The sequence below is a fragment of the Myotis yumanensis genome, unplaced genomic scaffold, assembly GCF_028538775.1.
Source record: "Myotis yumanensis isolate MYYU_CA2020_CCGP unplaced genomic scaffold, mMyoYum1.0.hap1 SCAF_11, whole genome shotgun sequence".
NCBI lineage: Eukaryota > Metazoa > Chordata > Mammalia > Chiroptera > Vespertilionidae > Myotis > Myotis yumanensis.
This window is the reverse complement of record NW_027223762.1, coordinates 18,792,281-18,815,146: the sequence shown is the minus strand read 5'-3', so window position 1 is coordinate 18,815,146 and position 22,866 is coordinate 18,792,281. Positions and strand designations below refer to the sequence as shown.

At 45.0% G+C, this 22,866-nt stretch overlaps 1 non-coding gene across 1 annotated transcript; it reads left to right on the top strand.

Moving 5' to 3' along the window:
- Nucleotides 1–9,712: 9,712 nt before the first annotated feature.
- On the top strand, nt 9,713–9,844 carry LOC139020258 (U11 spliceosomal RNA). The gene has a single exon (XR_011473265.1). It is a non-coding gene; the product is annotated as a U11 spliceosomal RNA (small nuclear RNA).
- The last annotated feature ends 13,022 nt before the right edge of the window (nt 9,845–22,866 follow it).

The window sequence follows — 22,866 nt, the reverse complement described above, 5'->3', positions numbered from 1 at the left end:
TCTCTTCACTTCTCAGCCAGAGGAGCTTCTCAAGACTTAGCTTAAAAGCCAAGTCCTTAAAGATACCCTTTGCAATGTTCCCAGGAAGAATCAGCCACTCCTTTCCCTGGGCCCTCCGGGGCCCCAGTGCACACTGGGAACTGCCCTTATCATACTGGTTGCCACATCTATCTCCCCCTGGGGCCAGGAACTTACCTTAATGGACGTGCTGCAATGCCAGGTATTCAGTCAGTGCTTCCTAAGTGTTAGTGCAATGAATAAAGGCTTTCTGACTTCCACTCTCCCTCAGGTTTACATGCTGAGTCCCATATACTGGTTACCTAGGGGATGCTAACCACAAATTGCACAGTACTTAGTAATAGGACAACATTTAGAAATGTGCAAATCCTAATGAGGCTGTGGTGTCTCCTTCCTGGGCTGGGCCACTCCCATGAGTTTATGGTCTTGTTGCTCGTGGTTACCTTACTAATTATTTTATATACTGTGCACTTTGGCATTTCTGCTCAACACCACCTGACCTTAGGAATTAATTTACCTTCCTAGAGCTGTGCATTATCTAAGTGGTATTCCCAGATGATAATTACCATGACTTGCTCTGCCACTCGTTAATAATTATAAGCAAGAAGAAGCTTAGCAATGTTTAACATATATTGTTAAAACCCAATACACAATCCTTACAGACAAATAATGCAACTCTTATTTTCACAATTAGTTTCAGCTTTTCCTTTTTCTTATTCATCTCCGTAGAGGCTGTGAAAGCATAGAAACCTATGTAACAAGGACAAGTGAGATATTATCTGAGGGTTGTTTTTACTGGCTGTGCTGGGAAGAGCTCATTACAGGAGTTTTGCTTTGTGACCTGTTCCTATGTCAGGCTCCAGTGAATTCTATAAAGTCTAAAAGTCAGGAGGGGTGTCAAATGTGTACTCAGGTCTCCACTTGAGATGCAATACCCAAATGATCACCAGCATTATCTTGAAACGGACAATGATTTTATGTTTAGGAACAAAGACTAACTTTGGCTTAGAGATTGGGCTATTCGCCATCTTCTAACAGTAACCATAACAATTCCACACAGAAAAAATTTCAATGATACTTTTAAATTTTATAGGCATTGTCTCACTTACTTTCTACAGCCAAGCATTACAAACCCTTTTTATAAGCCAGGAAAACAAAAGTTAAGCCTTTTGACCAATATCACAAGAAGTGAACTTTGCAGGTAGGTTTCCAGCTTTCAAATCCAAAATTTTATACACAATGCTGGATGCAGTTTCCTGTGGAACAACTAGCAGTGCCAATTGGATTGTTGTGGCCAAGGTCATGGGTTGTGTGCCCAGCTGGCTCACTTAGCCACATGGAGAAAAGGACTGTACGTTTCACCTTCATCCTTTCCAGTGCACTTGGTTTCACCATTATGTCATTGGGGTTTCAGGCATCAAGCTTTATTGAACATCTCTTTTATGCCAGGCTCTGTACTTGGTGTTGGAAATGCAATCTTGCCTTCAAGAAGCAGAGTTTAACAGCAAAGACAAGTAAATACAGTGATAGAGGCACACAAGGACATAGATGGAGTCAGGTGAGACATACCTAATTCATAATAGGGCTGGGGTCAGCAAAAGTTTCCAGACCACACAAACCTTGAAAACTAGTTAGCTAGGGTAGTTGGAGGCAGCCGGGGAAAGGCTTTGCAGGAAGAGGGGAAAGCTTGTGCAAACATGTGTGATAGTGTAAGAACATGGCATAGCTGGGCAATAGCAAGTGACCCGGCATGGTGAGAGCTCAGAGTAGACAAGGGGAGGTGGGAGAGGTAGGCAGGGTCCAACTGAGAGTGGCCTTGGGGCCCATGATAATGAGGTCAACGTTATCTTGATTGTTTTAGTGAGCTGGGGAAGATTTTAAATTGGGGTAGGGGGTGTATATTTCATAAAGATTCCTTGAGGAAAGCATATGGAGGAGGAACAGTTAGGGACCAGGCTGGAGGCAGAGCCCTGGATGTCCCAAGGAATGGCAGCAGGGGAAGAGGTCAGGAAGGGACATTACTGAAGGGCCAATCTATCCAGCGTCATGAAAAGCCCTCTGTGTGCCAGGCACCATGCTAGGTGCTCTTCATGCATTAACTCAAATCTTTCTCACACCAACACCAGGAGGTGGGTATAGACTCTTCTCATTTATAGATGGTAAAATGCAGGCTGTGCCACACAGCTATAAATATTGGAGCAGGCCTTTGAACTCAGACCTTAATTAACTCCAGAATCTCTGAGCTTAACTACTCCATCATATTGCGTTTTGTCAAGGATTGGCCTCATTCAGAATAGAGAACAAGGTCTTTGTCTAAGACACAAGGATTCTTCAGACTAAGTAGCACAATTTTTTTCTCTCCATTAGATAGTGGTAAGAAAAGGGATCCTCTGTATTACAAGCCAATAATTAGTAAGGATTCCACAAGCGGCTTATCTAAAACAGACTGCAGGCTCTGTCTTTTGACATAGCTAGGATACAACAGGGAAATTCTTGTTTTGCCAGATGTGGCTGGGATTGGCAAGAGCTCAGAAACAAGATGAGGTGGTAACCTACGTTTATTCTGATCAATTGTGGAAATTCCCTTCGTGGGGGCTGTCACACTGTGCCCTGCCTAGCTGTGTCCCCACCCCCATCAAAGGGCTGCCGTGGAAGCAGCGACGTTACAAAGCGGACCAATGAGCTCCTTCTGAAGATTTAGGATGGCAGACTAGGAGGAAGAGGCGTGGAGGTCCTCTCTCCAGTGGATAAAGCTGTAAGATGAAAAATCAGGAGCTGTTGGTGTCCGGGTTTTCTACCAGGAGGAGAAACCTGGACTTCAGAGAGGAATTGGAACTTGATCTCCTGTAGGGAGAAGCAGAGACTGGCAGAGATGGGGCTCCTGGTTTTAGTTGTGTGTGAGGTCCAGCGCATCCGAGCCTTTCTGAAGATTGGATTCTTTGATTTTTCCTCGAATCCCATAAATGCCCCTAGCATCCATCCAATGCAATATTTTCTTTACTTAAGGTAGTTTGAATTTGGTCCTAATTTATTAATTTCACCCCAAATCCTCTGAATAGTAATTAGTCCCTAGTTTCAAAAGGAGAATGATTTTGGGGGAGATAAAAGGTGACTACTGGGTGATAAGTCCACCTCAGTGTGGGCAACTATACATAAAGGCTCAAACAGGTGAATGGGGAATCTGTTCCTCAGCAAGAGGAACTGTTTATACCACGTCTGTTTGCAGCTGCCTTTCAAAGAGTGGGTCATTATGAGCGTATATAGCCTGACTGGTGGAATGGGTTTGCTACTTCTGATTCTGTGTTGTAGTTGGATATCTGGATGAGTGGGAGTCTAGGGAGGGCCAAGTAACTGCCCTCTGGTTGTAACAACTGATTCATCTTCTATTTTGTCCTACTTTCCATGTCAGAAACCAGAACTTGCCCAGTGGGGACGGCTCATTGGTATGTGTATACGTCCTGGGGTGTAATCACAGGGGAGCTCCAGGGTTACTACAAGCCCAGTGCAGATAGTCAAAAGCAAGGAAACAAAATTAAATCATATTCTCCAGGGACCCAGGAACAAGACACAAAGCCTAAAGGGTCTCAAACAGGACACAGAAATGGAACAAGGGGAACAAGGGGTAAGAACCGGCAGAAAACAAAAGTAGACCATCTAAGAAAGTGGCCGCCAATGGGACTGGCACGTCCAAGATTCCCTTTTTATTAAAAGACTCACTTTGTCCAGCCGGTGTGGCTCAGTGGTTGAGCGTCAGCCTACGAACCAGGAGGTCATGGTTCGATTCCCAGTCAGGGCATATGCGTGGGTTGCGGGCTTGATCCCCAGTATGGGGCATGCAGGAGGCAGCTGATCAATGATTCTCTCTCATCATTGATGTTTCTATCTCTCTCCCTCTCCTTTCATCTCTCTGAAATCAATAAAAATATATTTAAAAAATAAAAGACTCACTTTCATTGATGTATACTCACTTGTGTATATAGGCCTATTTAGATGAAAACACTGGTTACAGGTGGACAATTCTAGCACCATCCAAGGATTTGGTTACCTAATGTACAATGAATCGTGTTTTTGGGGAGGACCTGGTGTGTGCACTCAGAGGGGGCAATGCAGAGGGCAGCACGTTAAGCAAACATTCTTATGTGGCTCCTTTGTCCTGGGAAGCCCTCTCCTTACCCTTTCTTGGGCCATAGAAGCCACACAGCCATGAAATGGAACACAATCAAATAGTGTTCCATGCTCTGTCAATTAGTGTTAAAGTGACAGATAGGGAATTTCATAAAACATCTTTATTTATCCAAACATTTGGCTAGTGTTGGTGAAGATAACAAACATTATCTGGGCTCTTATGGAGGCTCATCATGACATAAATAGACACAGTTGCCCCAAAACATGGTTTTTGTTCTAATAGCTGTCTGGCACTCACTAATCAAGCCAGTTGAATAAATAATGCTTCTTTCTGACATTGGCTTTATCAGGGCTGGTGTCTGCATATCTTCGTTTTCTCATAATCAAAGAGTTTTGCTCAGTTGGGATTTTAATCCCCCTGATCTGAGCAAATTAAGTATGAAAATGATTGTTGACTCAACAAGCTCATGGGCTCTGTGCTGCTTTCCTGTGGGAAGAGGGCCAGTATGTTGACCCGAACAGTGATGGGAATCCCTCTGGGGGTCCAGAGAAATGGGTTTGATCATCAAAGGAAAGTCAAAGTGAGCTAGTGGGAGGTGGGTGAGGAACTCACTCAGTGTGCCCTCACTTCCCATGTGGGAAGCAGACCCCTGAAGTTCAAAGCTTAGCTTCTTTTGTTCTACCCTTGACTGCAGAGACAGGTATTTTATAAGTTGAATCAGAGGGAAGGGAGGCAAGGTGTTTGCACTGCCTGGAAATCCAAAGATATCCTTTGCTTTATGGTAGTAAGCAATGGAGAATGCAATAGAGACTGTGGGCAACTCCTCTGTCAACTATGGAGCAACAGTGGGTGGTCAGAGGCCTCTTCAAAAGCATCAGTTGGTGCTCACTGCACTCAGCGTACACAGTCACATGGGAAGTCCAGAGGAAAGGAATAAAAAAAATATGCTCTGGATAAGAGATTGCTATATGGGACTATCTACTGTGAGGGACTAGACATATCTCTTTCCGGGGACTTTGGTCTTGAAATCAGTTGTTGCCCAATCTTCTGTGGACCTTTCTGTCATGTACCAGAGGGTAACCAGTTGATATGGCCCTAACAGCTACTGCACAGACTTCTCCTGCTCACTCAATGCTCCTTGCAGCCTAGGCTGGCCATCATCCTTGTCAGACCCAGGTGACCTCTAGTTTAATTGGCACTCATGTCCTCCCAGGAGGTCAAGCTGAGGCTGCTGGCTGATTACCCAAGGCCTTGCACAGCTTTGAGGGACAGCTGGGTAATTGCATAGCATAAGGGCAACATGGCTATGCCCTGGGGCTGGGCCCATTGGCTTTTGAGCCTGTGAAGCAACTTAATTTTGACTTTTCAGCTGCTACTGTGGCTGTGAGCCTCAAGCAATTTCTACTTGAAAATGTATGTGTTAACCCTATCATCATGGCTGTCTTTTCTCTAACTTCCTCTGCCAAGAGGCCAGAGACTTAATTGAAAACCCTTAGCCTTTATTTATTTATTTTTAAATATATTTTTTATTGATTTTTTACAGAGAGGAAGGGAGAGAGATAGAGAGTTAGAAACATCGATGAGAGAGAAACATCGATCAGCTGCCTCCTGCACATCTCCTACTAGGGATGTGCCCGCAACCCGGGTACATGCCCTTGACCGGAATTGAACCCGGGACCTTTCAGTCCGCAGGCCGACGCTCTATTCACTGAGCCAAACCGGCTTCGGCATCCCCTAGCCTTTAAAAAAAAAAGTTTTTATTGATTTCAGAGAAAGGGAGAGAGATAGAAACATCAATGATGAGAAATTCATCTATCGGCTGCCTCCTACACACTCCCTACTGGGGATCGAGCCTGCAACCGGGCATGTGTCTTGACCAGGCATCAAACCTCCACCTACTGGTTCATGGGTCGACATTCAACCACTGGGCCACACCAGCTCAGAAACTCTTAATCTTTTTTAAAAACTTGTGGTCATTTTAATAGGAGCGCTTGAATTGGGTTCTGTCCAGGGAAGCCAAGTCAAAAACCAGTTATCTATTATTTCTCAAGATTATGGAATGTCAGCTCTCACCTATCACAGAGGGTCATGAGTGTGGCAACAATTAGAATTGCCTGAGGAGTTTTATTTACCTACTTTTATTTTAAAAAGTTTTATTTCACCTGAGGAGTTTTAAACAGTGCTGATGGCTGGGTCTCACTAATGAAATAGCACCTTCAAGGGGGGACGGGGGGTAGTTCAGGCACTGGTGCTTTTAAAGACCCCTCATGAGGCTCATGTGTCATCAGGGTTAAAAAACATTCAGGAATTCAAATTCCGATATTTTTAATACTAGAGGCCCGATGCATGAAATTTATTCTGCTGGCAGCCCCGACTTCGTCGGGAAGGTCATCCAATCTAATTAGCATATTATGCTTTTATTATTATAGATTATTATAGATGAGAAAACTAGGACTGAGGTGTTTGGGAGCAGTTCTGAGCTGTTAGGTCTGCTTGGATGTCTTGCATGCCTAACAAGCCAGAGCAATAAACGGCGACCAGTCCAGGTCTGCTCCTTTCTGCCAGGTAGCTCTGCTGCACCACTTGCCTGCTCCCCCACTTCCCCCTCTCTGCTTCCCATTTCTCAGGCAGAAACCTCTAAAGTCTCTACAGCCCCGCTCTCCTAACTTACAGATGTGGTGGGTGAGCTGGGGCCGAAAGTGCCTTGCCCAGGACCACCCAGCAAGGGGCGGTGTCCGGCGTTCCATTTGCTGACCTTGAGCTCTCACCAGGGGGATGCCGGGAGGACTGTTCATATTTAGTCCTGCTTCAAAGTGAAAACTGGGACATTTAAAACAGGATTAACTCGGGCAAAGCTAGAAATTTGGGGATTTTGTTAATCCCTTTTTATTTTGTGAGCAAAATCATTGTGATGATGGGTGGGGGGAGTGAAGGGGTGGGTGGGGAGGAAGTAACTGGGCTGGGACCAGGATGAGGCCAGCCGAGGTCCCAGGGTGCAAAACTGAAGAAGGTGCTCATTCTCAAGGTCATGCACAGGCCTCCTTAAGTTTTGTGACCTTTGCCCCTCACTTGCATCACTCTAGACCTGGCTCAGAGGCAGGAAGAGGGAGGGGAGAGGAAGAGGAAAAATTCTATCCCAGCCAAAGAGCTCAACCTAGAATTTGTTCCAAGTTAAATAGAGTTGGAATGCTACTATGCCTGTCTTAGCTGCCCAAGGCACCGAGTCCAGCTCAAAGACCAGTGATCTCCAAAGTGGAGAGGGCCAGAGCTGGGACACCCGAGGACGCAAGGCGGCTGAGGAGAGTTCACCTTGCTCAGTGCTTCCTCTGCTTCACCAGCCAGAGCCTCTGGGTGAGGGTGGCCCCTGGAGAGACGAAGAATAGAGAATCCAGAGAAGCAGCAAGTCTAAATATTTAATTTGTTCTTTTTGTTCCTTTGACTTGAGAAGTAGCTTCAGAAACCAGCCTGGGTCCTGAGGCTTTGCCTTGTTCCCGGCGTGCAGGGCAAGGAGTACAATTTCGGGCCATGGGAACACCTCTCCTCTCATGCACGGAAATGCTCACCCTTGAGGTCCTCTCTGGTCCCAGAGCCTGTAATTAGAGCTTCGCAGCCTTTGTCCAGGGTGAACTACAAATTCCTTGGGCAGTTAGCACATATCGGATTTTACTGAGACCTGGGATGTGTACCTAACTTTGTCTGCCATGAAATAATTATACATCCCTCCAGGCTCATGTAGAGGGTCTCACCTTTTCTGAGATGCATGTCTTGGCCTCCCTCAACAAGAAAGATGCTTGATAACTATCCTGTGACATTTCCTGTGTTGCTATATTAAATATATTGATGATGAATGAACAGACAAAGAATATTAGTGGAAAGACTGGTAAAATCCGAATAAAGTCTGTAGTTTAGTTAATAATAATGTACCAGTGTTGATGTCTTAGTTTTGATAAATGTACCATGGTTAAGTAAAATGTTAACATTAGGGACAGCTGGGTGGAGGTTATATAGGAGCTCTTTGAACTATCTCTGCAAATTTTCTATAAATCTAAAATTTTCCAAAAATTAAAAAAATTTTTTAAAAATGCATTAGCTGTTTTATCACGTAGTGAAATTTAAAGACTGAGGTGTTAGCATAAGGATCTCAACCCAACCACTTGTGAGTTCTTGGGCAAATAACTTGTGCCTGTTTGTTTGGCTGTGGAAGGGAGATAATATCCAGGTGGTCAGGACTGATACTTGTCCACCAAAATCGGTCCTCCCACAGCAATGGAACATGGCTGCCCACCTTGCAATTACTTATGGTTCAGGTGACTCTTTTGCCAATGGCCAAATACCTGATCAGACTCTGGAAGCCAGTGCCGGAGTTGGCTAATGCTGGACACACTGCTCTAGACGGGAGGGTATGCACATCAGCGGGGTTGCGGTGGAGCTGGGATTAGAGGGGTAGTGATTATGGTGCTCCATATTAAGTCACTGGGGAGCTTTAAGAAAACCCAGATGCCTAGGCCACACCCTGGGCCATTAAAAACAGAACCTCTGAGGGCAGGACTCTGGCATTACTTTTTTTTTTTTTTCAAGCTCTCCAGGTGTGACTGCAATGTGCACCAAGATGGAGAACCTAGTGAACTAGATGGTCTTTAAATTTCTTTTCACTCTCAAGCTTCTGCATAGAGCAAAAGCCATGTTTTCGGACTTTAGAATGTGTATCCATATCAATCAATAACGGGTGTTTGTGAATTCACTCTGAACAAAGTCTGCAAGCCTCACATGGTGGGGCTCATATAGGAGGATTTGGGAAGTGGTGATGTTTCCTTCTTCTGACCCCTTTCCAATCCTGCCTTACCCCCTTCTCAGTGAGCAGAGCCAGCATGATTTTCCAAATGCAGAGATGCACCATGCTTGTGAGCCCTCCTTTCCGGACTGGGAGAAATAATTAGGTGGACTTTGGTAAGGCAATGGAGAGTGCAGTCCAGAAAGAACTTTAGCCAAGACAAATATGACCATTTAGCAAAATACAAATGCTACTTGTGTGTGTTCATAATAATTGGAAAAATATAGGAAAGCACAGAGAATAAAATTTAAATTGCTTATTATAATATCAATTTCAGAAATACTGACTATTAACATTTTTGTCTATGTGTTTAGTTACTCTTTTATATTTATGAAAAGTGGTATGATGATGAATATAAAGTTTTTGATCCTGCTTTGCCATTTATTATTAATGTTTTACACCAAATATTGTTGAAATCCTGATTTGAGTGGCTATAATAATAGTTTATCATATGGTTGTCCCATATTTTATTTAACTGTTTTTTTTATATTTTATTGATTTTTTTACAGAGAAGAAGGGAGAGGGATAGAGAGTTAGAAACATCGATGAGAGAGATCTATCAGTTGCCTCCTGCATGCCTCCCAGTGGGGATGTGCCCGCAACCAAGATACATGCCCTTGACCGGAATCGAACCCAGGACCCTTCAGTCCCCAGTCCGACGCTCTATCCACTGATCCAAACTGGTTCGGCTTAACTGTTTTTTTGTATCAATAAATATTTTTCCTTTTGAAATTTCCTTTTAGGACTCCTGCCATGAGTAGCATGCATAGAGCAGCTTGATTGCTCTATGTGGAATCGACATCAAGAGATTTTGGAAGCATAATTTTTTGGTATCTGGGCAGCTGGTGATTGTTGGTCCTGGTGCCCACCAGGAAAAAAAAGGAAATTTCCTTTTAGAAATGTATTTTTTGAATGAATATCTTTGATCAAAATGTCTTTAAATTCCCTTTTTGTGGAGTGTGTGTGTGTGTGTGTGTGTGTGTGTGTGTGATAACAGAGGGGTCATTTCCATGTACAGCAATAATCTGCTCATGCATATTGTTTGGGAAAGTCTTGCTTGTTTTCTTAAAGAAGTCTGGGGGCCTTAACAAATACCTATGTTTTCCTTCTATTCATTTCCTATATTTTGGTCCAAAGATTTCATAATTCCATTCCCACCCTGGCTATTCCCTAGGGCTGTGAGCAAAAAAGAACAATATTTTGTAAAGGGCAGTGATTGTATTCTTTTCTTGGCCATGTTCCCCTACAAAGCACTACACTTAGGGCTTTGTATAAATAAATAATACAAATATAGATCTTGTGGGGTAGGGCTCTTGCCTGCTGATTTTCTGGAGCCAAAATATTGTTGACATTTTTATAAGTTGAGGTTGGTTTGAGATTTGAATTAGGACCAAGTAGGGATGTTTGAGTATTTGAATGAGGACCAAGTAGATATAAGTAGATATTAATTTTCACACATGACATTTTTTTGAGCTTGAGGAAGAAGATGATGAAAAGTGAAGGGAAGTAAAAGGGAAATGAGAATGAATAAAAGGAGAAGATGAGGTTGCAAGGGCTCTAAAAAACAGCAACAACTGGGGCTCAATTTATTATGCACCCAAGGCCCCAGGGATCCTGCTAAAATGAAGGTTCTGATTCAGTGGGTCCGGGGCAGGGCCCGGGGTTCTGGGCGTCTCTCAAGCTCCATGTGAGTCTGAGCCTGTAGCTGCAAGGACCTCCTCACTGAGAAGCACGGCCCTTGTTGGGTTAGAGCTGGTGCAGAGGCACTCTCTCTCACTGCTACTGTGCTTTTGTGCTGGGTCTTTCTCGTACCTGTTACCTTCTTGGTCACTGATGATGCTTTTTGTCTTCATATCAAAAATGAGGAGCTTTGCCTGGCCAGTGTGACTCAGTGGCTGAGTGTCAACCTTTGAAGCAGGAGGTCATAGTTTGATTCTCAGTCAGGATACATGCCTGGGTTGCAGGCTCAATCCCCTGTAGGGGGATTGCAGGAGGCAGCCGATCAATGATTTTCTCTCATCATTGATGCTTCTATTTCTCTCTCTCCCTTCCTCCCTGAAATCAATTTTATATATATAAAATGAGGAAGTTTTTACAAAGTTTTCCCCAACATTGCATGGGAGTTAACTTTACTCCCAAAGTCCTTCCATTAGCTTCTCCTTCCCTTCCACCACGATTTTTGATTTCTCCATCTCATTTCCAATCCTTTCCTGGCTTGAATCATGCATTCATTCAGTTTTTCTGTCCTCCTCATGTTGCCAAATCTAGTTTTATTTTTTTAGAGATTTTAATGGCCAATCAATTCTTGCACCAAGAACAGCCTTTCACCTTTTCTTACTGATTCAACCTCAGAACAAAATTACAAATGGAATCTTCTGATGGTGGATGAGTTTTGATTAGACTCAACTTATAGCTTTGGTGGACAGCTTTTGCTCAGCTCCCAGACCACTTCCTTATGAAGTAATGGTTTCCAGAAAGTCTGGAAGAAGACTGATGTTTTCCCTAGAATGCAGTTTCTATGTCACTGCGATAAACAGGAATTTTTGGATGTGCAGTCAAGGGAAGCCTTTAAAATTCTCTTTGGATGAGTCTAATCCCAAAGGCTGCCTTGCCTCCCTATAAATAAGAATTTTACAAGGCTAATTGCCAAAATGTTTGGTTCTCCTGCCTGAAAACAATGATTTGGGTGTGAGTCACTGACCATACATCGTAATGCCTGATGTATCCCTCCAAACCACTCAAGATCAGCAAACAGCAATGAAACCTACGAAGCTAGAACAAATCTTTCCAGCTCGTACTATGCATTTAACTCATGAAATCTTAATGCTGTTTTGGCAATAGCCTCATTAGATTGTTCCATGGTGTGTCAATTGAAAGACAATACAACATTAGTTCCAGAGAGATGGCAGTGTTAGTAAGACTTTTCTGGCCATTGCTGGCTTTGAAGATGGAATGAGGGCCATGAGCCAAAGAATGTGAGCAGCCTCTAGAAGCTGTAAAAGGGAACTCAAGGGCAACAACATCACTGTCCCCATAAGAAGGGCTTTGCAGGGCTCAAGCAGCTGGGGTGCTTGCAGCTGATGGAGAACCAGATTAGAGTGGTGGAACCAGGGGTGGGGGTTGATGGGGTGGCTTTTGATGACATAAAGGAGTTGGAGCGGCTACGACTGAACCAGAACCAGCTGCACATGTTACCAGAACTGCTGTTCCAGAATAACCAGGCTCTGGGGAGGCTGTGAGTGGTGCTCCGCCCCCAGAAAACTCTCTCTGTGCTCTTATCCCTCACCCTGCGGGAGGGACAGTGTTTGGCCAGTGGGGTCAGGACTACCCTGTGACCTCCATTTCCTCACCTGGGAGAAATCGCTCAGGGTATCAAAGGCCAGGCCTTTTCTGTGGGAAGGTGCTGTGTGGGATGTTTCTCCATGGCAAGCACCTGACAGACCTTGAAGTTCATCCAGTTCCTTGTGCTGCCTCTGCCAGTGCCTGGTTCTGGGGATGGACCTGACTTTGTAGGGAGGACCATTCCTATGCACCTCTCACTGCCTTTGGTAACCTGCCATGGGTCAAATTTTTATACATTCAGCCACGCCCTTCTTGGGCCTATTTCTATTTTTAGCTAGGAGTAATAGGTCTATAAGCTTATTAACTACATGTAATGTCATACTTTTATTTATTGTAAATTTACTTCTTTCAAGTCTTAAGGGTAGCAGCTACTTCTGCTGCTTTATGATTTGTCAAATGTATCCGTAATTGTTCTACTATATATTTAATTCTGTGGGATCTTGGGTTGAACAGGACCTTAGAGGTTACCTAAGAAATCTCTTCTGCAGCTCCTTCGCAAAGGGCCCTTTAGTCTTTGCTTGCCTATCTCTAGTGATGGGGAGTTCACCACCTCCAGAGGTAATACATTTCATTATTGAAAAGGTCTGCATGGCCGAAACTGGTTTGGCTCAGTGGATAGAGCGTCGGCCTGCGGACTGAGAGGTCCCGGGTTCGATTCCGGTCAAGGGCATGTACCTGGGTTGCGGGCACATCCCATGTAGGAGATGTGCAGGAGGCAGCTGATCGATGTTTCTCTCTCATCGATGTTTCTAACTCTCTATCTCTCTCCCTTCCTCTCTGTAAAAAATCAATAAAATATATTAAAAAAAAAAAAAAAGAAAAGGTCTGCATGTTAGAAACATTTTCTTAACTTTGAGCCCTGAATCTGCTTTCTGATAATTTATGGGTTTTTGTTTTTTTCTAGCTCTGCTTTCTTTAAGTACCTAGAACAATCATAAACTCTTGTTAGATTTTTGAAGGATCATTAGGTTTTCAAATTTTGAATTGGGAGGTTTTGGAGCCCCCTTCGTTGTTGTCATTAAAAACCTGATGATACATGATCATCTCTGCCTATAAGGATTTGTAGATTGTAAAATAGGTGGGTGTAATAAAGTGGTGCCTAGGCTACTGAAGTGGCCCAAGGAGGGAATGGTCAACTGGGGCGGGCAGATTCATTCTCACCAGAAACACTGCTCACTGGGTATGGGACTCTTCCCAGCTCCCTTCAACGCCAGGAAAGGCCCCACTTGCACTGCAAGCATCATCTCACATTGGCTCAGAGTTCAGGCAGAACTACGGCTCTTGGAGCTCCTATGTTCCTATTATGAAGAGCTTTCTTCCCTCTCTTTCTCCTCATCTGTCTAGAGATACCACTGTCTTACATTTATAGTTTACAAAAGTACTGCCTCAAATGGAATCTGCCACCAGCCCCAAAGAAAGAGTAAAGGAGGAATTATTACAGATAAGGAAATGGAGGCCAACTAAGTTGACCAAGGTCACACAATTAATCCTGTTATTTTGCTCCCCAATCAGGGTCAGGGCTGCCCACATTCTGAGGTTAGTTCCAAGGATGTCTACAGGCACCTGCTGGCTCAGAAAATCCTTGGCTGTGATGAGCTCCATGGCAGGCAGCAGGAGCCTTGCCCGGGTAAGTTCCCTAGGCCTTGCTTCTTTGGTCTCCAGTTTTCTACTTGGGCTTTTCCATCCGCCAACAGCTGGACTCTGGAATGTGTCTGCCTAAGCTCATCAGGCCCACTTGCTCCTCTCTCCCTTGAAGGATGCCCTTGGATTTGGACCCATCCTCAGAATTTGCCTGTAAAGCCCATACCTGTTTCTTTTGTGGAAGGAAGTAATAGACTAGTTATCTCTAGATCCCTCAGGGCTCAGAGGCTGGGGGAGCAAACACTTGGGAAATGAATATTTCCTTCCTGCCCCACATTTTATTCCTTTTCATGAAGAATTTCTTGTGTGTCCTTTTGAAGATTTAAAGTTATGCCTCAGGAAAAGAAATGATGTCTCTCTTATGGATGGTGGTCTTGCCAGGAGGATGATCACTCTCAGAGAGCCTTTGCTCTTTGTGAGTCGTGGAAGTAAATTTCCATGCCACACATGGGCATGCTAAAAGTGATGATTAATTCATTGAAAGTCTCAAACTAAGGCAGAGGTGAGACACGGGCTCTAAATCACTAAAGTAAACTCCTAAACGGTGTCTTTCTCTAAAATGACAGGCAACACTGGAGAGCCTGGATTCATGTTCTATTCAGCTGGGGTAAAGAACTAGTTATAGATCTCTGGCAAGTAGAAAGTGCCAATAAATAAATAAATAAATAAATAAATAAATAAAAAAAAAAAATCAAAAGAGACATAATGCTATTGATCACTCTTTTCTCATTTTTTGGTCTCCTTCCTAAAATCCAAAGCAAATGTTCCAGAGAATCCACTAAGGGTGGGATGGTCACAGTACTGGGTTTTACCAAATATTCAGCATCACCACCTTTACACCGCCACTGCCTAATTCCAAAGGTACTTAGTATACAGCTGCAGTAGGTCTGGAGGCTCATGGCTTTTTGACTGTGTTTGAAGGTGGACCAGACAGGCTTTGACATAGGAAATAAAGGACGATATATCTCAGGTCAGGTACCCTAGAAGCTGAGCCCTAGGTGGGGATACAGGTGCACATATCTTGCTGAGACAATGAAGAGCAGAAAGGGAGTGAGGGAAGCAGAATGAGACAGAGGAAGGAGCTAAGGAAGGATATCATTTCAGGTGGAGTCAAGCTTTGGTCTGATCCCAGAGGAGAAGGGGTTACACCACAGAGCTTTAAACAGGGGTGCAGCCTTTTGCACAGGGAGGGGGCCACGCCTATCAATCACACATTGGTCGGCTGCCCTGAATGAAGGTGGTGGTGCAACCTCCACCACCTCCAGGGCTTTCATGCAGTGGAGGCCAGTTTTCCAGAGAAGGGACCAGCTGTGCGTCCTTCGCAGCCATCCAGGAGGGGCACTGACAGAGTCCACTAACTACACAGAGATGAATGAATGGTGATTAACATTTGGCAGAGCTGAGGCCATAGAGATGCCTGTGGTATTCTGGCTTCCTGGAAGTAGACTGAGCAGCTATTATTAGGAGACGAAGCTAGGATTTGTGGGTCGTAAAGCTTATTATAATTTGGGGGAGACACAAAACTGAATTCAAAATTAGCCTGTGTAAGTGGTAGGTCCTGAAGCTAAAGCTGTGTTAGCCTCGTTCATCTCTGGGTGTTTTAGCTCCTTGGTGAGAAAAGAAAACTGAGGTTCAGAGTGTAAGTTAAATAGTTCAAGGACATCAATCAAGGAAGTGGCTGGAGCTAGAGCCCTATTTTGGCTCATAGTCCAGAGCCTGCTCTGTGATAACACTAGCCAAGCCCACTGCAGAGGACTGCTGGGAGGGTCAGGAGATAAACAAGGTCATGTTTTGTAAGCTCTCCCTGAATTGTCATGTGGCTATAAGGCATTATGATGAAATGAGCAATTGACTGGTGAGATGGAATTATGCCAACTTGTGTAATTTAGTCAAAGAGGATATATGTATGTTTTCTCTCTCGAGTTTTCTATGCTGGCTTGCTAGGTTTGTACAAAAGCAAATATCCCTGGTTTGATTCAAAGTTGCAAGCTTCAAAAATTGGCATGAGCAATAGATAAACCTCCCAGGCTCCTGGCTACTTGCCTGAGCATGAAAACAGAAAACACAGGCTCTATCATAGAAAACAAGAGCATTTCTCCTTATCGCTCTACCATGAATAGATGATGACCACTCAATGGTTCATAAGAGGCAAGGCTGAGGAGATAAGAGAAGTAAAGGGGAGGGGGTCTCTTGAATTTATGGTGCAGAGCAAGGATATAGTAGGTTTCTAAAAACATTTTTTTTTTCTTTTTGTCCAAAACCTGTTGCCAATAGGTGCAGCTAACTCGAAGTCCTGGATGCTACACTTTATGCCCAATGAGTTTTTCTTCATCCAAGTTTTCATCAGCAGTGGGTTGGAGGGGCCCTCAATTCCCTGAAGGCAACAGGATGTCATTTAGTTGGGGTTATCTTGAGCAGCTCTACTGAATTTTGGGGACCATAACAACTGAAAGAGTCGAACAGCCTCATTTGCAAGAAGACCTTCTTTCAGAGACCTTGTTTTCAGCCCCTCCTCCTCAGGGTACCCACACTCCAGCAGCTGAACGAGGCAGCTCTTGGTTGGCCTGTCTGCAAGCAGAGGACATGCTAACATCAGCTTGTTTGTGCTTTAAGGGCCATGGAGAATGAAGGCTGGAGGGCTTGGACGGTGTCCCTCTCCTGTTTATCTCACTGGCCTGCTCATCTTGCTTGAGTAGGAATTACTAAGTGGCATGCTATTTCTCCGCCATCTCTTAGCCCCTCTCAGTTTTCGGACAGTAAGCCTCCCCCTGACTTTTTATTTTGAGTACGCTCCTTAAGGCTGGGGGCAGTGAAACAAGGAAAGGCTTACGACAGAAGAAGCAACAGGGGAGAGACTTAGGTGGGGCTGCTTTGGCTCACTGAGAAGTCAGAGAAAAGGGGGCCTTCAAGAGAGGTTCAGGGGTCAAAATGCCCGACAAAATGCCTCTGCCCATTGCTCCCCTGGTTGCAAGTCTTGCGGACTTAGAGCCTTAGAGTTTAGGAGATGCACGCCAGTGGGGAAAGAAGAGGCACGGGCATGCTCCCAGGAGGGAGTGTGCCCGATAAGCCATTTTCAAAAAGGGTCTCTCAACCCCTGGAGGGTGGGGAGGGCATGGGTCATGTGGGTGTATCCTTCCTGTACCACTTTGTTTATAGAGCTGCATTGTACTGGGCCTTGGAGTAAGTTCTTCAGGGTCATGAAGGTGTGGGAAGGAATGGATGAATGGCTTTGGGTGGGGCTAGTGGGTACGGCCAGGAGACTCGGTTTTCAAGATCCTGTGATTTTAGGATCTTGTTGATTTGTTTGAAATGGGAAGTGGGCCACTCACTGAGGCTGACATGAGAGCCAAAGAGGGAACCACATCTTTGGAAGTTTCCTTTCTGCACATCCCAGAATTCTAGTGTCCAGGGCTGCGATCAACAGTCGCTAGACGTTATAGTTCATGAAGCATTTAACTAAGAGCTTTAGAGATGTAATAACCTGAGAGCCAGTTTTGAGGAACTCCAAAATTAGAATGTGTGTTTTTCAGACCTCTGCCTGTGGCCTGTGAGTGACCTTTGCTACTGCCAAAAAGGAACCAAGAAAAGAAAACAAATAAAAATCAAACTGAGTTCCTCCTTCTTTCAAAACAAATAATATACAGATATGGGATGTGAGTTAGAAGGCCTGGACCTTTTACCTGTGCTCTTTAACACTGGCCAAGATCAGTAAAACAGAAACAAGACCCCTCTCCTCACTAAAATGGAACAGACAAAAAGGGTTATCTTCTTCCCTAAAAGAGGGTGCAAATAGAGACTGTGGTTAGAAATTATTGAAGTGTAAGAGAAAAAATAGTTTCTATTGGAAGTCATGGGACTTTGGTGGACATCACGGGCAGCACCTCTACAGAACAGCAGCCTCCATGCTCCCCACCGTTCCTTTTCTAACACTGGTCAGACTGAAACAGGTCATGTGGCCAAAATAAGAATAATAAAAGTGGATTGTAGGGAGTGGCTATAGGGTTAAGCCTCGGACTGACCTGATGGCAAAGCCACAAACAAGTCCCAGCTTAGAGGGCACAGCCCTCTTAGCATAATTAGGCTTGACTTTATGATGCTCCCTAGATCTCATCTGGGTAGCTAATGGGCTGTGGGAGGTACAGTAAGTGCTACCAAAACAAGTGAAACTCACAAGAACATTGTAACTATGGTGACCACTACCTTGTTTACCTCTGGCTATAAAATAAAGGCTCAGCGTGCTGTCTGGATCTCTCTCTGTGGCCTCAGCCAGGGACAGGAAGATCCACCTAGACCCAGCTTATTCTCCTGGTCTGTCTTTTCTTCATCCTTCACTGCCCTCCCTCAGGCTTGCAGAACCCTTGGCTCGGCACAGTGGATAATAATAAAAGTAATAGGAGCCAGTGTTTATTGAGCACATTCATGAGTCTTACCCATATGTGTTGAGAGATGAATCAATACGATCTCACTTACTTCTCACTACAAGCCTTTGTGGTATCACCATTTTTTAGATGCAGAAACTGAGACTCAGAGGGTAAGTCACTGGCCCACGATTACACAGCAGAAATGGAATTCTTTCACTTTCTCGAAGTGTCCTTCACATTCACTCTAGCTCAGATCAGCATTTTATGTTGTTGTAATTTTGGTCCTCCCTCTGGTCTTTTTCTGAGGTTTCCACCTTAGCTGCCTGTTTATTACATCAGCATATCTAACCAATGCAAGTGGATCCGGCGAGGCAAATCCCCAAGACTGCAAACTCTGTGAAAATAAGGAATGTTGCCTATGTTCATGGCCATTTCCTCTGGCACATAGTACATATACATATTGGTTATGTAAAATGTTTGTTACCGAATAAATAACATGCCCACAGAAACTCAGAATCAGGGATGTGCTTATGGGCTGAGGTCAGGCTTCTTGAAGCTCTGTGTCTTCGTTGGCTGTCCATGGGAGGTGTCCTCTGGGATTTGAGGGTCCAGGCAGGCAGTTCCCCCAGGGGCAGCCCTTATGGATGTAGGATCCATCCAGAATATATGACGAGGTTCTGAAGGCTGCTTGCAAGAATGCACATAATCCCAGAAAGTAACATAATTTTTCAAGAGATGTACGTCTCTCCTTGGTATTAGGACCAGAATAAAATTTCTCCCGAGTGGCCTCATAAAGAGGGTGTAGCATGATGAATACACAATGTTTTCAGTGACATCCATGCAGAAAACACCCCTTAGATATTCTGTGGCTCTTTCTCATGGCCACACTCAGAAGAGGTGGGTAGTGGTTTCCGGAAGTTCAACCAGAAGTCATTAGGCCCAGTCCTTGGATGCCACCGAGGAGGCAGCCCTCACCCTGTTTTAACCATCCTTGCTCCCTAGCTGACTCACTGTGGGGGTGGGGGGTGGGATGCTCTCTGGGAGCAGTGAGCCACCCTTGGGAAGACTTCACTCTTGAATTGTTCTAAAAGCAACACTAGAAATTTAAACACATGTTCTCATACATCCCGTGCCTTCTCTCTGACCTATTATCCTAAAATATGCTGGATCTACAAGAATATTCCACTTGGAGGGAACCAAAAGTTTTCAATGAAAAAGGTCTTATGGCTTTCTAAATAAGATGATTTAAAAAAAATGCAAAATAACCCAGCAACAGCCACCCAGCTTGGTTCCCGGGGCCTTTTGTTTTGATGCAAATTTAAGGCAGCTGCTGCCCAGAAATGAGAAAGGGCCAGTGTGGACCTGGTCCCCAGAAATACAAGTTTGCATTCTCTCTGGCGTGCATTGCTGATGTGGCAGGGATTTGGAAAAGCCAGTTTCTCAAAACTAACACTTCTTAAATTCTGGAGCCAGGGGGAATCTTGCAATTTTCTTTGGAGAGGCAAAATAAATTTCAGACCTATCATTTTGTTGTTCAACATCCCCCAGTCTAGAGCCAGAATGTTTAGGGATGCTGGCAGAGTAGCAGGGACGAGCTCTCCCAATGTCTCATTCTGTTCCCGCCAGCTTGCCAGTTCTGCCTGTCCATCCAGAGAGAGGCTGGGTAATCCCATCACCCCTGGAGCCTACCAACCCTGTACCAGCCTGCCTTCTACTCGGCCCAGCAGGTCCCCCAAACAAAGAACCGCTTCATTTCCGGAGAACCAGTTTCAACCACGTTCTGCTGGGTTTAAAGCTGTAAGCCGCACACCTGCCGGCCCGGGGTTGGTAGCGGCCCTCTTCTCATCTGTTAAGTCAGGATTTCTGTTAAGTGCGGTTTGGGTTTACCTTTTACTTCCTCCTTGTCTATAACATAGGAGAGGACACAGAGGATATGACTAGTGTTATGTGTCCCCAATGAGGATGGCATCAGAGGATGACAAATACAGATTTCACTGAAGGAAGAGTCCCTGGCCAGGGCCTTGGACACCAAGAACAGACTACTGCCCCTTGAAGGAGGTGGGGCAGGGAGCTGGGCAGCTCTGAGTCCCTTTTGACACCTGGACTGCCTCTGAATTATGATCTGAGGGAGGTCAGGAAGGCCCTGTCTCCAACTGTGTCCACTGGTGGCACTTTGTTTCTGATTGAAAGCTGTTGGGTGCTGGAGGGCCCTGTTAGAATGCAATTACCTTGTGGTGGGGTCTGCTTTAAACCAGATTCTAGGGGTAACACTGACTAGCAGGGAGGAAAAGGCTTGGGGATGGGGGGCAACAAGAGGATGGGGGTGGTGGCAGGAAGGGCCCTCAGGTGGGCAAGGCTTTGGTTGGGAGGAAGGTAGACGAGATGATGGAAAGAAAAAGAAACGTTTTGTGTCCAGATTGCACTGTCTCCCAGTGCCACTAGCAAGACAAAACAAGGCCTACGGGTCCCTGTGCCCCCAGTGGGTTGAGGACATAGCCAGGTTGCGGAAGTAAAAGGGGGAGAGAGAAGAGAGGAGAAGAGAAAGGAAAGGGAGAAAGGAGAAGGCTTTAGGTGGGGAGGCTAGCCTTAGTGAGTTTGTTGGGGGAGGGCTGGTTCATGCCCAGTTTCCCACCGGCTGATGACTGCGGGTCTGTGGCTGTATCTGAAGGTGCAGGCAGTGTGATAAGGAGAAATGGCACTGGCCTGGACGTCAGGGTTCTAATCCCTGTCCTGTAGTAACTGGCTGGATGACCTCTGGGGTTTCTTATCTATAAAAGGAAAGAGTTGGCCTTACGGTCTCAAAGGTTGCTTCCAACTGGAACAGTTTCTGTGTTGTGAAGTGGTGATGATTTTGAAAGTCCCATGATTCCACCACCAGGAGGGATCCACACCTTGCCCGGAAGACATCCTGATTAACCCAAGGTAGTGAGCTATAGAGGCCTGTCCCTCCTCGTTCCCAACTGGAGACTCATTGTTGGCAGAAAGTTCATAGGAAAAGTGCTTGGGACCTGCTGCTAGTCTCACTTCTTCCTTCAGCGTTAATAAGAATGTCTTTGTTTGAGTCTCAAGCAAGTCTCCAATTATGTAACTCACTTGTATTAAAGCTCTCCCTGTCTGTTTTATATGCAGCCTTTTAGCTGCCCTGGTTTGCAGCTTTAATGGAATAGGTGACCTTGTAGTTATGCTCAGTGTTTTTGTCTTTCTCTTTCAGATCTTGACAGGATAATCCCATTGGTTTGTTTAGTAAACACTGCGGCCCGCTCTACAATCCAGCAGCCTGACAAATGGCCCGGGACTGCTCTGGGAAAGCTTTGCTTCTCCCGCAGGACCTCAGAGAGTTTTCAAGGGAACAAGCCCCAACCAAACCCATTCCCAAACCCATTCCCCCTTACAGAGCCCAGCAGTTTAGTTCTTGTGTATTGAGCAACCCCTGAAGACAAGATTTATTCATCATTTACTCCCAGGAGTAGTTACTCCTGACACCCCAACCAAAGTAGCTAAAATGGTTTTCATAACACTTACTACTATTTGAAATTACTTTATTTACTTATTTTGTCTGTAATGACTGTCATCCTCCACCTTGAACTGCAGTGTGAGGTCTCCCTTCAACATGACTGTGCCTTACATCAGGAGGTGCACGGCCATGCAGCCAAAAATCATTTATTGAGCACCTAGTATGCACTAGGCATTGGGATGGGTGTGTCTGTAAAAAATAAAATAAAAATAAATGAGTTGCATGCTTGGAGGTATGTTGGCAAAACTAGAAGTTTCCTCGAACACTGTGTTCTCCCCTGCTAAGTATTTGGGAGGCTGCCATCCACTGATTCACTGCTTGCTATTGTGCTAGATACTGAAATGGGGCAAGAGAAGGCAGGAGATGAACAGAGCATGTTCTCAAGGAATTTGCTGGCCCAGTGTGGGGACGGTGCAGGCGGAGGGCAGACATGTAAATGAGAACTCTGATACAGTGGGATCGGTGCCCTAGTCCAGGGATGAGCACAGTGTCATGGGAGCAGTCATCAGAGGAGGAGGACAAGAAGACTTCAACTTTATAGGGCCGAGGGTTCAGCAAGAGTTAAACAGAAGAAGGGGAAGAGCACTCAAATCATGAGGGAAAACATATGCAAAAATAGGGAGCCCCGAGAAGGGTTTTGCCAGAAGAGGAACAAGTTGGTGGAGCTTTGCACCGGAGGGCCTTGGAGAAGCCATGGGCAATGAGGCTGGAAGGGTTAGCTGCGGCCAGAATGAGGAAAGTATGACTCTAGGGCCTAGTAAGGAAAAAAAAGAAGAAGGGAATAGTGTTGTCCATAGAAATGTAATCTCAGACTCCCTCGGCTGGACAGGCAAACCCTGGAGTAATCAAAGTGCCCTGACTTGTTGCTCATGCTCTGATTCTAGAAATTTGCATTGGCATTTGGATATATCCAGGAGTAGGAGCAGGAGCAGATTTGAGGAGTTTTGTTTGTTTGTTTGTTTGTTTTTTTAAGAAAAAGAATACAAAATTTGATTGCAAGAGTGCTGGGGTGCCCCTCAGTGCCTTGGAAGAG